Consider the following 14,703-nt stretch of genomic DNA (forward strand, 5'->3'; position numbering starts at 1 on the left):
GAACGGCACGGCACTCGGAGCGCAAAACGATTTTATTTTGAAATTGATAAATGAGCTCTTGACCGGGTATCGAGCCTACGACTGAACACAGCAAGACAACTCAACACGGAAATAAAAGGCACACAACCTAGACACATCGGGTAACACTCGAAACGACTCAAAACAAGAATCGCGATAAAACAAAAAGACACGACACTCAAATGTGCACAGGGAGCCTGTTTCACCGGGTATTATTCCCACCTTTCTTATTTGTGATTCTCACATCACTCGGCTCTCAAGCTCGGTTTTTCTGAAAAAGCCCTCTTCTCACTTTTCCTCTCATCGCACATCTCTCTATTCTTCATTCTCTCATTTTTCATCCCTCCCCTGGGTGGTTGATGGACGAACAGCAAACTGTGGGCTCGTGTCCCTAGCATTCTGCTAGATTCTCTTTCTTCTGCTCACAACTAGTGAATTCTTCCCATGGAAAGGTTGCGCTACAACTGGGTGTGTAGCAAATCTGCAACTAACATCAGTTGATGATGCTTTGTTGGGGAGTTTGGACGTGGTAAGATCTGTCCGGATGATGGAGTGGAATATCTTGCCCCATTCTAGTTCGTGCTTCGCACTTTGCTCGATACCTCGTTGCTTGGAGGATGTGAGAGCTTTCTGCCCTTTGTTGTGCCCTTTTCTGGCAGATAGAGTGCCCTTCTTGGCAAGTATGTTGACAATGGGAAAGACAGGAAGCCTGACTCAACTGTGCCCGTAGTTCATCATTTTGACCATTTTTTAGTTTTAGTTTTCTCCTAAAAAAAATTGACCAAAATGAGAGTTAGATTAACATGCTTGTTCAATTTTCTGATTTAAAATCATGCAAGTTAGGCTATAAGCACTGAAAATTTTCCTCTTTTGGGTCCAAGAAAAGGTCCAGTTTTGAAAATGGAATACTTTTCGAGAAGATTAGTCAACCTCAGTAAAAAATTCTCAAAAACTATTTCGCAAACGGCCACTGCTGAACGAGCATGGGACCTACTCTTGAGATGCGCAACCTTGGATCCATGGCAATGGGAAATTGCCCCTTGTTTGAAGGACACTGCATGGCAACGGAATGTTGCCCCTTGTTTGAAATGACACTGCGGCGTTCTGAATGGCAACGGAAAGTTGCCCCTTGTTTGGATAGCACCGCAGCGCATTGAATGGCAACGGAAAGTTGCCCCTTGTTTGAATGACACCGCGGTGCATTGAATGGCAACGGAAAGTTGCCCCTTGTTTGGATGGCACCGCAGCGCATTGAATGGCAACGGAAAGTTGCCCCTTGTGTGGATGGCACCGCAGCGCATTGTAGGTAGTCCTTAGAGCGACGAATACAACCAAATTCTCAGATACAGAGAAATCGAAGATGATCAAAACCATTACATGGGCACAGTCAATTTGAAGTATTTTACGGCTGGACTTCAGAATGAAGTTGCCTACGTATCCCAAAGATGGGAATCAAGCCTCACGTAGTTCGGGGTTAAGGTACACTCGGGTATTAACCTCTCCTTTTCAGGCTCTAACTTTTGCCAAGGCGCCCGTTGCGGGTTTTCGACCTTGCGAGCTTTGTTCTTCTTTTCTTTTCAATTCTTTTCATTTCTTTTTCCTTTTTTGATTTTTTTTTCGTTCTTTTCTTTGCATCTTTCTTTTTTGTTCTCTTTTTTTCTTTTTGCATTTTTTTTGCTTCTTCTTTTTTTTTGTATTTTTCTCTTGCTCTAACTTTTGCCTGGGTCGCCCTTCCGGGTTTTCGGCCCAGCGAGCCTCTCAAGGGTAAAAGTATAACAAGTCCATGCCAAATGGTTTTGAGATCCTGGAGTCATCTGAATCCAGGAGAATGGCTACTGCTTTGCTTTGTAAGCTTCTTCTGATGAGATCTGATCTTCTTGACCTGACTTTGGTGCCTCTTGTTCGAGGGCTGCTTCAAATCTAGCCACACAGGCCTCACATTGTAGTTGACTGTCGAACCTTCTGAATTCAAGTTCAAGGTTTGGAAGCGGAGGGGTTGAGTCTCGAGGCTGAGAGCGATCCTAAGCTGCACAATCTCAAGAGCGATTCCACACAGGTCTTCGCAGGACCGCTCAAAACATTTTTTTTTTTGAAAGTTTTTTAAGGAAGCGACAAATCGCTCGCGCTGAAAGTAGTGTGAAACCAGTCTGGATCAAGCCAGGGTCCTTCTCAATACTCACGCTAACAAGCATGATTTCATTCATTAAGGGCTTAGCACGCCTCTCTTTCTCTCAAATGATCAAAGTTTTGCAAATCCCGAGGAATTCCTTCCTCTTCGTTTTCACCGCAGTGTTCAAAAAAAAGTTTTGAAAAACTTAGGTCGATACAATGATTTTGGGGTGCAGAAGAGTAGGCGAAAAGTACTGCCATTTCATTCAAACTTTCTGGCACAACTGGCGCAAGGCAGAAGCAAACACAAGAGTGTGAAAATCACTGCTGTTTCATTCAAATCCGTTGGCACAACTGGCTTCCTGGCAGAAACAGACTCAAAACAAAAAGAAAAGACAAACACAAAACAAAATGGTGATGCCCGAGGTAACAGCCCCGGAATCACCCGACTCCTATACAATAGGACTGACTCGATACAACAAGACAGACCCAATACAAAAGAGACTGACTCAAAACAAAAAGACAAACTCAAAACAAAACAACAAGACTGACCCAATACCCGAGTCGGAACCGGCATTCGCAAATGCTCAAAACAGTGCATGCCATCCACCATATCTGGAGTAAACTGAGCGCTGCCCGCAGGTGGTTCATCCCTCCAATCACATCACATTATCCCCTACAAGTTCACTGATCAAGTGCCGGTAGACTTTGCAGGACCTGGTGCAGGGATAACCCCATTGTCAAATAGATCCTGTACTTCATGGCGAAGACGGAAGCAGGCGTTGGTAGTATGGCCAGTTTGTTGATGGTAAGCGCAGTACTGGGTAGTATCATGTGTAGCTGGAAGAGGGTTCGGGAGAGGCCGAGGCTCAAGGAGTTTGAGATAGCCTTGTCCAACAAGGATTTGGAGAGCTTTGGACAAAGGCATATAGAGGGCATGGAAGACCCTCCGACCTCGGGGTTGGTATTTCAAGGTTTGTGGATTTTTGCTGGACGCACCAGCAAAGGGATTGGCAGGTGCTGGCCTGGTTTGCCGATCTCTTCCGAGTGGATGATTAGAGCTAGTAGGATCGTCTCTAGTATGATGACCTTTCTCCCGGCTTGCCCCTTGATTCAAACTGCCCCTTAGTTGAGTAGCGAAAGTGTCGTCCACAGCTTTTGCAACAACTGCGAGCACTTGCTCTTTGTTCAGTCCCTCGGCTTTCAAAGCCTCAACAGCCAACAAAAGATGCTCATTGGGCTCCATGTCCGCCGCTATCTTGTTCCTCCTACTCACCTCCATTCCTCCAAGGGATTGGCTTTCCTCAAATACAGCCCGTCCCAACATCGGTGAGTCTCTTGACATGAAGTTCTCGGTATGTGGTGTGGTCGATGATGGAGCCAATGTCCCGGAGGCCAGATCCGTCACGGTTTTTTGAAGATCTTTAATCATTCCCATCAACTCAGAAGTAGTGGGTTCACGGGTTTGAGATGGTTGAGGTTCGGGTGTACCCATCATGCATAAGTCCATGCTTTCTGGGATAAACACCTCAGGCTTGGGTAGATGGGCCGGGGTGATGTATATGCTGGGGTCAAAGGTGGATGGCAGTATGTGGATGTGATTGAGGTAGGTAGGAGATGTTTGGTCATTGGGGCCCGAAGGTGGAGCTATCGTCCGGTTGTCGATGAGATTTTGGATCTCATGACGAAGGCGGTAGCAACGGTCGGTGCCATGACCGCGCTGCTGATGGTACACACAGTACTTGGCGGGGTTATGTCTGGCTGGGAGTGGGTTGGGAAGAGGTTGAGGATCGAGGGGTTTAAGATGCCCTTTTTCCATCAAGGCTTTTAGTGTGCTAGTCAGGCTCATATAGAGGGGGGTGAAAGTTCTACCCTGAGTTCGGACTGGGCCAGCTGTTTGTAGGCTCGGTTTGGCAAAAGGGTCGGCTGTGGTGACCGTATTGATTTCGGTGGGTTTGGGAATGCTACTACCAGCGTTGGTACTCCTTGAAATTACCTTCCTTGTCAGTTCCCTTGTCCTGGGAATGATCCCGCTGTTGAACGCATTCTCGACTTGAACCCCCAGTTCATGCAAATTTTTGAAAGTGAATAGTGGAACGACTATCAACTTTTGCAACATATCATGCTCGAGGTTTCGGACCATCATCTGCACTTGATCCTTCTCAGAAGGGCGACGATCTGTCATTTGTGCTGCCTTGGCTCTCCACCTTGCAATGAATTCCACAAAAGGCTCTGTTGGGTTCTGGCGGGTTGCTTCAAGCTCTTGGATGGTCATTTCAACTTGGGTATTGTAGGAATACTGATCGACAAAGGCCTCAGCCAGTTCTTCCCAGTTTTGCTTCACTGTATCCTCCAGTTTGGTATACCAAGTAGCTGCTACACCCGACAGGGTTCTTCCATACAGAAAGAGTTTCTGTGGCTTAGTCAGACCCATCGGCCTCAGGACATCCAAAAAAAGTCGGATATGTACCATTGGATCTCCAGACCCGTCGAAACGGTCGATGTATGGCATTTTGAATCTGTCTGGGAGCCGGATGGCATCCTCGGTGTGCCCATCCTCAATGCCAGGAATGGAGTTAAGGCACTGTGCCCTTTTGAATTGCTTCTCAAGGTTTGCAATTTTCACTGCAGTGGGATTGAACTCATCAACATGAAAGGGTTGAGTTTTCTCATTAGGCTGCACCAGGGGTCTGAGCACCTGAGCTTGAGCCAACCCTTCTCGAGGATTCAGACACTGCAAGTCTTCAACTGGCGGAATTGGGTCAAAGTTCGGCTGGGATCCCAAAGCTGGATGTGAGGCAGATGCCCTAGATGGGCGCTGCGTTTCAACACTGGTCTCAGCCTGCATGGCAGTTCCCTGACTTAGCGCTGTTGTCATGGCCGCAAACTCTTCCGAACCTTGTGCCATCACGGCCTGCTGAGTCCGAACAAAAGTGATGTGACTGGCGACTGACAGATTAGATGAACAGATGAGCCCTGACCGGCTTTTCTTTACCTTGCCTCAGCGAAAGAACACTGATTGCCCTTGAACTGAATCTCTGACCTAGCAAAGTCTATCAGCACAAGTTTGATGAACCTCAGGGGATATCGGAGCCTTCTGAAGCTATGGTTCCCAGACTACCTTGCAAAAGAGAAAACAGACAGCATCTCAGCCTGATTCCACCTGAATAGATATGAGCCTATTTGAATGAGTGTGCTCTCTACTGAATTCTGCCCCAAACTTCGGCCTCAAAATCTGAGTCTGATACCCACGGGTAAAGCTGACTCCCAAATACTGATAGTAATGCCCGCAGGCCTGATGCCCAAACTCGCAAACTGGTGCCCGCAGGCCTGATGCCCAAACTCATATACTGATACATGCATTCCTGTAGAGACGCACTCTAAAGCACATAACAGATAAGTGAGAGCCAAAACACCCCTATGTTGGGGTAGGGTTTCCCTGTCCTATTTTGTCAGGAGCTAGGGTTTCATTACGCACACAGCGGCTTCAAACAACCTATAAACGGGTAAGCAACCTGTCCTAATTTGGAATGGTCACTATGGATCCGAATATGCACTAGGTCGAATGGTCAAAGAGGGTGCCCCGGTAAAACCGGGGTTTGTGTTCCCATACTGGCAGAGCCCACAACCGGTCAGCCTTATGGTCATGCCTTGACAAGACAAACCTCTGGCAAACCGTTCAGGAATAGCAGATGGCAAACACGGTGTCCTAGGCGCACCAATGCAAATGCAATGTAAAGAAACACACAAGTGTAGTAAAAAACAGATATCATGAGTTCGAGTCAAGTTCTCTAAATCCCCAGCGGAGTCGCCAGAAACTGTAACAAGCCCGCGGGGGACCTCGCTACAGCTCGGACTCGACTTTTCGTAGTCACGGTTCTAAATCTGAACCAAAGAGTCCAAATCCGGCAAATCGTTTTAGGAAAACTGATTTTTGAAAGAAGTGTCAAACATGGACTGCTTTGCCAGATATAGAGTCGCCACCTAAATATTTTATTTTGGGAAATTTAGGAAACCCTGACTCAGTGCCAAAAGGCCACGTGTCCGTCATCACCAAAGTTGCCTTGGCTCGGGAACTTGGGTACGATTGGGGAAGGTCACTTCGTGAGCACCCCCGCTCGCCCGGTCATAGACCGGCCTCTACTAACCATGATATCAATTTTTGAAAACATTGTGAGTTCTTATTCCGGTTATTAGCCTAGGTTACTATGTGATGCACACAGCATATAAGTATAGACTGGATCGCCCGAATTGGAACAAAACATTTCATGCTTGTTTATTTGAAAGATGATTTGCTACTCGCAAGTAGGCTTAAAATGCAGATTTTACCACCCGCAGGTGGGTTTAGAAAAGATGGTTTTGCCACTATCTAGTGGGCTTAAAACAAACAGTCGATGATTTATTCCAATCTAAACAACTCAACCTTCACCCACAGGCATTCAGGCAGATATATCACATAAGCACATAGCCTCATGGTAAGCATGCTATTCATGGCAGTCACTCACACGCATGCGAGGATGCTAAAGCATAGAACTTACCGAGTACTCCAAGCCAAAATAGGAACTACATTAGAAATCATGCATGATCCTAAGTATACAAAAATGCTTAATGCAACACATGCAAAATGCAACTATAGTAGGCTCGGCTATTCTAAGATGGCATATGAAATGCTACAACTAACATGTATTCAACTTGGAATTAAAAGTACAATGCAGTTAGTATGATGCGCCGAGCCCGGTGCATGCAATACAGATGAATGATGCAAACATGCTGTCATACTGTATGCTAATTGAAATATGCCTTAATCTAACCATCAAAAGCAGATAAATAAAAGGGAGAAAGACGTGGGGTTGGAAGACATACATCACACTCACCCACACTTATTACAGTTGTGCCCTCACTCGGAGGGTCCGAATAAATAATACAGTCCAAATATTACAGTCCCCAAATAAAAGAATATTACAGTCCAAAATATTACAGAATTCTAATTAATTAATGAATTAACTAGAAAGCAAATAAACTGGCGTGCAAGCCGGGGACTGCCTTGCTTCTGGTGGATGATGCATGTCCGGACTGTCTTGCGCGGAAATCCACCGGAATGCCCCAATTACCCTCTGTTTACACCTGTTATTCTTGAAAAGCGTGCCAAGTCCCGGAAAGTTGTTGATTCCTGGTTTTGCTGTAACAGAGAGCAGGAAAGGGGCATAGCAATGTATTTGCACAAATATATGCATGTCTCGATCCTCGTGCCACCAATCACGCATACCGAGGCATGATGGCCGAGGAGTCGAAATGCACAACTCAATATAGGATGAATGCACATGAAACTACAGCTAAAACCTAACTCCATCATGGATAATCCGGAGTGTCGGTGACTGGGGAATTGAGACACATTCCGTCACTCGGAGTACGAAATGTACCTCGTTTCCCGTGCCCGGGCTAACTCTTATTCCGGACACGATGCAATATGCATGATATGCATGAAATGCAACTAAGATACAATCCTAACATACTCAATGCTATGAAAATGAGATGCCTCGAAATGCGTGCACAGGGGCACGCAAACCGAGAAAATGATATGTCTCGAAATGCATGCACGCGGGCACGCAAACTGAGAAAATGATATGTCTCGAAATGCGTGCACGTGGGCACGCAAACCGAGAAAATGATATGTCTCGAAATGCATGCACGCGGGCACGCAAACCGAGGCGATGATATGTCTCGAAATGCATGCACGTGGGCACGCAAACCGAGAAAATGATATGTCTCGAAATGCATGCACGCGGGCACGCAAACCGAGGCGATGATATGTCTCGAAATGCATGCACGCGGGCACGCAAACCGAGGCGATGATATGTGTCTCGAAATGCGTGCGCGCGGGCACGCAAACCGAGGCGATGATATGTGTCTCGAAATGCGTACGTGCGGGCACGCAAACCGAGGCGATGATATGTGTCTCGAAATGCGTGCACGCGGGCACGCAAACCGAGGCGATGGCAGAATGCAATGTAATGACATGAAAACATGATGTGGGCTAATACCAACATGAGTGAGCCTCAGCCACACTCACATGGGATGCCGGTGGATAAAAATAGGGTGCCTCGAAATGCGTGCACACGGGCACGCAAACCGAGGCAATGATGGAATGCTATGAAATGACATGGAAATGACAAGTGGGCTTATACCAACATGAGTGAACCTCAACCGCACTCACATCGGATGCCGATGGCAGAAAATGAGGTGCCTCGAAATGCGTGCTCACGGGCACGCAAACCGAGGCAATGATAAAATGCAATGAAACATGGCAAAAATGATAAATGGACTTATACTAACATGAGAGAGCCTCAGCCACACTCACATAAGATGCCGATGGCAGAAAATGAGGTGCCTCGAAATGCGTGCACACGGGCACGCAAACCGAGGCAATGATAAAATGCAATGAAACATGGCAAAAATGATAAATGGACTTATACTAACATGAGAGAGCCTCAGCCACACTCACATAAGATGCCGATGGCAGAAAATGAGGTGCCTCGAAATGCGTGCACACGGGCACGCAAACCGAGGCAATGATAAAATGCAATGAAACATGGCAAAAATGATAAATGGACTTATACTAACATGAGAGAGCCTCAGCCACACTCACATAAGATGCCGATGGCAGAAAATGAGGTGCCTCGAAATGCGTGCACACGGGCACGCAAACCGAGGCAATGCAAAATGCAATGAAACATGGCAAAAATGATATGCAAGTATGCCAATGGAATTTTAGCAACAAAATATGGGGGAAAACAGTCCCGAAATGAAGTGAAATGACATGAAATGCAAGGAAATGACCTGAAATGCAACATTAGGCATCCGAAATGGCCTATAGCCATACTAAACATGCACAACATGGACATGCAATGCAAAGACAGAAGCTAGACAGTCCCAAAATAAGCACTTTTCCAGTTATAAACGTGGCCAAACAGCAAATATAGGTATGGCAAAAATAGCATACAAGAATAGGGGCCAAGATAAGGGTAATGAAGCAAGTGGTATAAGCTAAACCCAAACTGAAAAATTTCCTTCTACAACACTGAATATGGACCAAAAATATGAACATTTACAGTATATGGCAGCCTCAAAATCAGTATACAAACATGCTAAAAATATGATGCAAAATAAGGCTCAAAAGGTGCTAAAACATGAAGTGTATAAAATAATCACCAAACAGAAAAAAAGTGTGAATGAAACATGAATTATAGGCCAAAATAAGACCACTTTCAGTTCGGACCAAGGTCCAAAAACAAAAACAAAGAGGGCTACTAATTCATGCAAAAATGAGGTCAAATAAGGGATTGAACTACAAGTGCCACATGGAGACACTAAACAATGTTGAGCCCTTCTCCAATATTGAAGAGGGGCTCAAAATAAGCCTCATATCAGTTTACAATATGCTCGAAAATAAATTTATCATGGGTCAAAAATAGCATGCAAAATTATGACATACAAGATGATCAATGAAGCAAGTGTATTATGGAGGGCTCAAACAGGGTTGAGCCCTTAATGAGAAGTGAAGATTAGCTCAAAATATGGCCCTTTTCAGTTAGGGCCGAAGCTTGAAACCAAAAAGAGATGAGGCTTAGAAATAGATCAAAGGAAAGGGTCAAAAGGATCAAAGTGTAACTTACCCTTGAAGATCCAAACTTTTGTTGCTTCTTGGGTTGATTTGCAGCTTCTTTAGCCTTCAAGAATCCCTCCTAGCTGCTGGAAATGAGATGGTGGTGGTGGAGCTTGGTGGTGTAGAAGGAATGAAGGTTAAAAAGTTAGGGTTTTTTGAAGAATTGAAGAAGAAGACAATGGAGTTTAGGGTTTATGCTTGGAGAAGAATTTTTCTCACCTCTATGAAGAAGACCCTCAGCTGGTTTATATGGTCAAGAAAGGGGTGTAAAAGGGGGGTCAAATGGAGAGGAAAACTCTCTCCCAAAATATCCCCCGGATACAGAAAATATCTGGGGGATATTGCCCCACAGTTGGAAAGGGCACAGTGAGGAGAGCACGGCCGGCCGCTCACTTTGGCCGGAGGTGGCCGGCCGGCCACACCCCCTAGCCGGCCGGCTAGGGGTCAAAAGGGTCAACCATCTTTTCTGGCCGGCCAGGTATTGGGGAGGTAGCCCTATGTGTGTACAACACAACCATGTAATTGAAATTCCAAGAAAGTGGGCCCAAGGGGTTCAACAATGGCTCGGAAAGAGGGGGTCAAAAGGGTCAAGTTGACTTACTGGCCGGCCATGAACTTTTAGTGGCCTCCCAGGTGTGTAGATCACAGATATGTGGTTCAAAGTTCAAGAAAAAAGGTCCAAGGGGTTCAACATTAGCCCGGAAGAAAAGGGTCAAAAGGGTCAGGTGACCTTAATGGCCGGCCATGAACTTTTAGTGGCCTCCCAGGTGTGTAGATCACAGATATGTGGTTGAAAGTTGGCAACGCTAGCTCTAAGGTATTCAACATTAGCCCGGAAGTGCGAAAAACGGGCGCCGGGAGGCTCGGGAGGAGAGATAACTGGTTGCTGCAACAATTGCTGGCCTCCCACCCTTCAGTGACCTCCCGCGGGATAAAACAGAGGTACCTGCCAAAAATGAGCGAAAACCGTTGCAAAACGAATGTTCCGGAGCCAAAACACGCAGTTCGGGGTCCCGGAAATGGGCTGTTAAGCACCGAAAATTGTATTCGACCTCGAAGTGGGTTTCTCAGCCCCCAGTGTCCCTCAAAAGGGATGAAATAAGATGTATGCCAAAAATCAGAGCAATAGGAGATGGTCAAGCGGTCCCGATCCGAGGCACACGGCCTGACGGCTCCGAAAACCGGGAACCGGACTCCGAAATGGGCAAAATGGCCTACGGCCACCAAATGTAGCCTACAGACATTGAGAAATGGTCTACGAGACCTCTCCCTCCCTTCAGGAAAAGAAACAGAGAAAACCGAGTCTGGTTCGCAAACCGAGACAAGGCACAGAAAAGGGTTCGGAAGTCCGGAGGCAGGGCTTACGGCCGCGACTCTGAAACTTCTGAACGAGCACATTATGCAACATCACCAAGTGCTCAATTGGCGACGTCTGAGTCTTAAGGTCGGTCAAAAATGAGGTGTCTACACCAACACACTTGAGATGCTTGATTGTGCCATTCGTAACATCAAATGGAGACTGTAATTTCAAGAAGAGGCAGTGAGAAATCTTTCGAGAACGTACTCTGACCATGCTCCTATGATAGTCTACACCGAAGGTATGCATAATCCCAACCCTTTTTTTAAACCCTCTTTTTAGACCTTTTAGGATATATGTTGCTTTGTTTACTAATCCCATTTAAAAAAAACTTAGTTATGGATTCTTGGAATAATGCTAACAATTCAATCCTGGAAGCCATCCCGTCAATTACTTCTAAAGCTATCCTATGGAATAAAAACATTTTTCATAACAAATGATGGCTTTTAGGTAGAATTGAGGGCATCCAAAAGGTCCAGTCTATTAAGTTTTTGCATAATCTATTTGTTCTTGAAAAAGAGCTGATTAAAAACTATAATAAAGTTCTTTTCCAAGAGGACTTGTTTTGGTTTAAAAAATCCCGTACCAAGTGGCTTACCATGGGCAAAAGAATAGATTATTTCACGTTTCTACTTTGACGAAAAGAAGGAAATCTAGAATTAACACTTTGAAAGATAGTGGTGGTAACTGGATTTCAGATCCTATTGGTTTGAACAATCATGTTGGGAATTATTTTTAGGATGTGTTTACTTCTATGCCTAATTCTATTGGGATTAGTTCCAAATTCACTCCGAATAGCAATGTTGAGCTATGTAAACTTATTTCTAACTTTGAAATCCAGAAAGCTGTGAAGTTTATAAAAGCTTTCAAGGCCTCAGGTTCTGATGGTATTCAATCACTATTTTATCACTCTTATTGGGACATTGTGGGCATCTTTGTCTGTAATTTTATTAGGTCTTTTTTTCCCTGAGAGATGTTCCCTCTAATATTAACACTACTCTTAGCCCCCTAGTTGACAACCTAGAATCAATAAACTAATTCAGGCTCATTAGCCTTTGTAATGTCCTTTAGAAAACCCTCACTAAAACCCTGGTGAGCAGACTTAGACATATTCTTGTGCGAGTGGTTAGTCCTAATCAGAGCAACTTCATCCCAGTCAAAACCACCAATGACAACATCATTATTGCTCAGGAGATCATCCATACACTTAGATTCAAAAAAGGTAAACAACATGACATGATCTTGAAAATAGATCTTGAAAAAGCTTAAGATAACGGTTTTTGGTCCTTTTTGCATAATACATTGGTTGATTTAAATCTCAACCAACAATGGATCGAGCTCATTATGAACTGTGTGACCAAATGTGTGACCAAAGTTAGCTTTTCGGTGTTGTGGAATGGGAAATGAGTACGTGAGTTTCATCCTAAAAAGGGTCTCTGACAATGTGATCCTCTATCTCCATACCTCTTTGTCCTTTGTGTGGAAGGAGTTTCGAATTTGATTACATCTAAAGTGAGCAGTGGTAAGTGTAAGGACATTAAAGCCTCTTCTAGGGGCCCTGCTATTTCACATATTTTTTTTTTTTTTTTTTTTTTTTTGCAGATGATCTCCTCCTCTTTGCCAAGGTTGATAATAATAACTGTGATACCATTCTTGAGGTGTTAAGCCACTTTAGTGAGTGTTTAGGTTTGAAAGTTAACCTTCCTACATTAAAAATTTTTGCTTCTCCTAATTTGCCTATTGCTAAGGTAAGGAATTTGAGTAACAAGTGTGGCATCCCCCTTACTCAAGATTTGGGCAAATACCTCAATATCACATTCTTGCACAATAAAGTGAGTAGGGCCCATTTCTCATTTATTTTTAAGAAGCTACAAAGTAGGTTGACAGCTGGAAAGCTAGTATGCTTTCGATTGTTGGGAGGGCTACTCTTATAAAATCTGTTACTTCTACTCTCCCTGCTTATATGATGCAAACTATGGATTTACCTATGAAGGTGTGCAAGGATCTGGATAAGTTGAATAGGAACTTTCTTTGGGGTGAGAAGGGCACCACTAAGAGAGTCCATATGGTGAATTGGGACTTGGTTTGTAAGAGCAAAAAAAATGGGTGGTGTCTTGGTATTAGAAAAACCATGAACCACACAATATTGCCTTACTTTCTAAGTTGGGTTGGAAAGTCGTAAATGGAGAGTCTTGCCTTTGGGCTAATGTGTTGAAAGCTAAATACCTCAATGAGGAATCCCTTCTTAATTACTCTAGTAAAAGAGAATGGCTTCCCATACTTGGAGTGGTATTATCAAAACCCGTGACAATATTGTGAAAGATAGTAAATAGAACATTGCAATGGGTCCAAGCATCTATTTGGTTTGATTGGTGGTGTGGAGAGACTACTTTGGCCTTTCTTTTCTCTAATTCTCACCTCATCAATTCTGATCAGGTGGATACCGTCTTGAATGAGGAATGAAGATGAGATATTGATAAGATATCTGTTAAAAGGCCTAGAGAGGCTTGGACCTTGTCTTTAAGGTTCAACTACCTAGGTTTGTCACTTATCCTGATATGCCAAATTGGAAGGGCTCTAGCTAGGGGTGCTTGTGGTTCGGTTACGGTCGTGGAACTTCCAATTCGTCATCCGTCCGTCGAATTGGCGGATGCTGATTGAGCGGATTGGTGGATGGATGCGAATCGATTTGGCAATTTAAATTTTTACGAATTTTGAACATAAAACAACAACTTGTCAATATATTTTTTTGGATAACAATCCAATTCAACATAACCAAAAGATTATCAAGTAAATTGTCAAATATCAATAATAAATACATATAAGAAAACATGTATTATCAAAATTATTTCATTACTTTTTTGTTTTATTCAAAAACTATTTAATTTGATTTTTTTTTAAACGACAAAATTAAGCTTTATATTTTCCACACAAAAATACCAAATATTAACACTTGCTATTTGATAAAAGGATTTCCAAATTGAAAATAAATTGAAAAAATAACAGAATATCTAAACTCTTTTTCAATTGAAAATACAAACAAAATATCTAAACAAATTGAAAACACAAAGTCTTACAAATTACTAGGGGTGCTCGCGGTTTGGCAGTTCAGTTGCGATCAAAAGAATCTCAAATCTGTCATCCGTCCAAAACTAGGCGAATTAGAAAAAATCAATCAGTAACCGTCTGCTCATTATCACGCATTCGTCTAAAATGCGGCAGATCGGTTCAGTTCGGTCGATTTAAGCGGATCAGAATATCAATTGAGTACCCCTAGCTCTAGCAATGGTGTGTTTACAATTGCTTCAGCCTATGATTTAGTGACTAATCAAGGGACTGATTCTGGTAATTGGCTTTGGGTTTGGAAAATGAAGACATTATTATAGTTATGACTCATGATTTTTTTAGTTATATCTCATGTTATGTTTTGTTATGACATTTTTTTTTTAGTTATGATTCAGAAAATTAAAATTATACCATTTTTATTTTTTGTTATAAGGTGCATATGGTGCATATTGTTTTGCGAAGATAAGAATATAATTAATAAAATTGTTTG

This window comes from Camellia sinensis, chromosome 3 (assembly GCF_055761805.1).
Source record: "Camellia sinensis isolate YWXY chromosome 3, ASM5576180v1, whole genome shotgun sequence".
NCBI classification, from domain to species: Eukaryota; Viridiplantae; Streptophyta; class Magnoliopsida; order Ericales; family Theaceae; genus Camellia; species Camellia sinensis.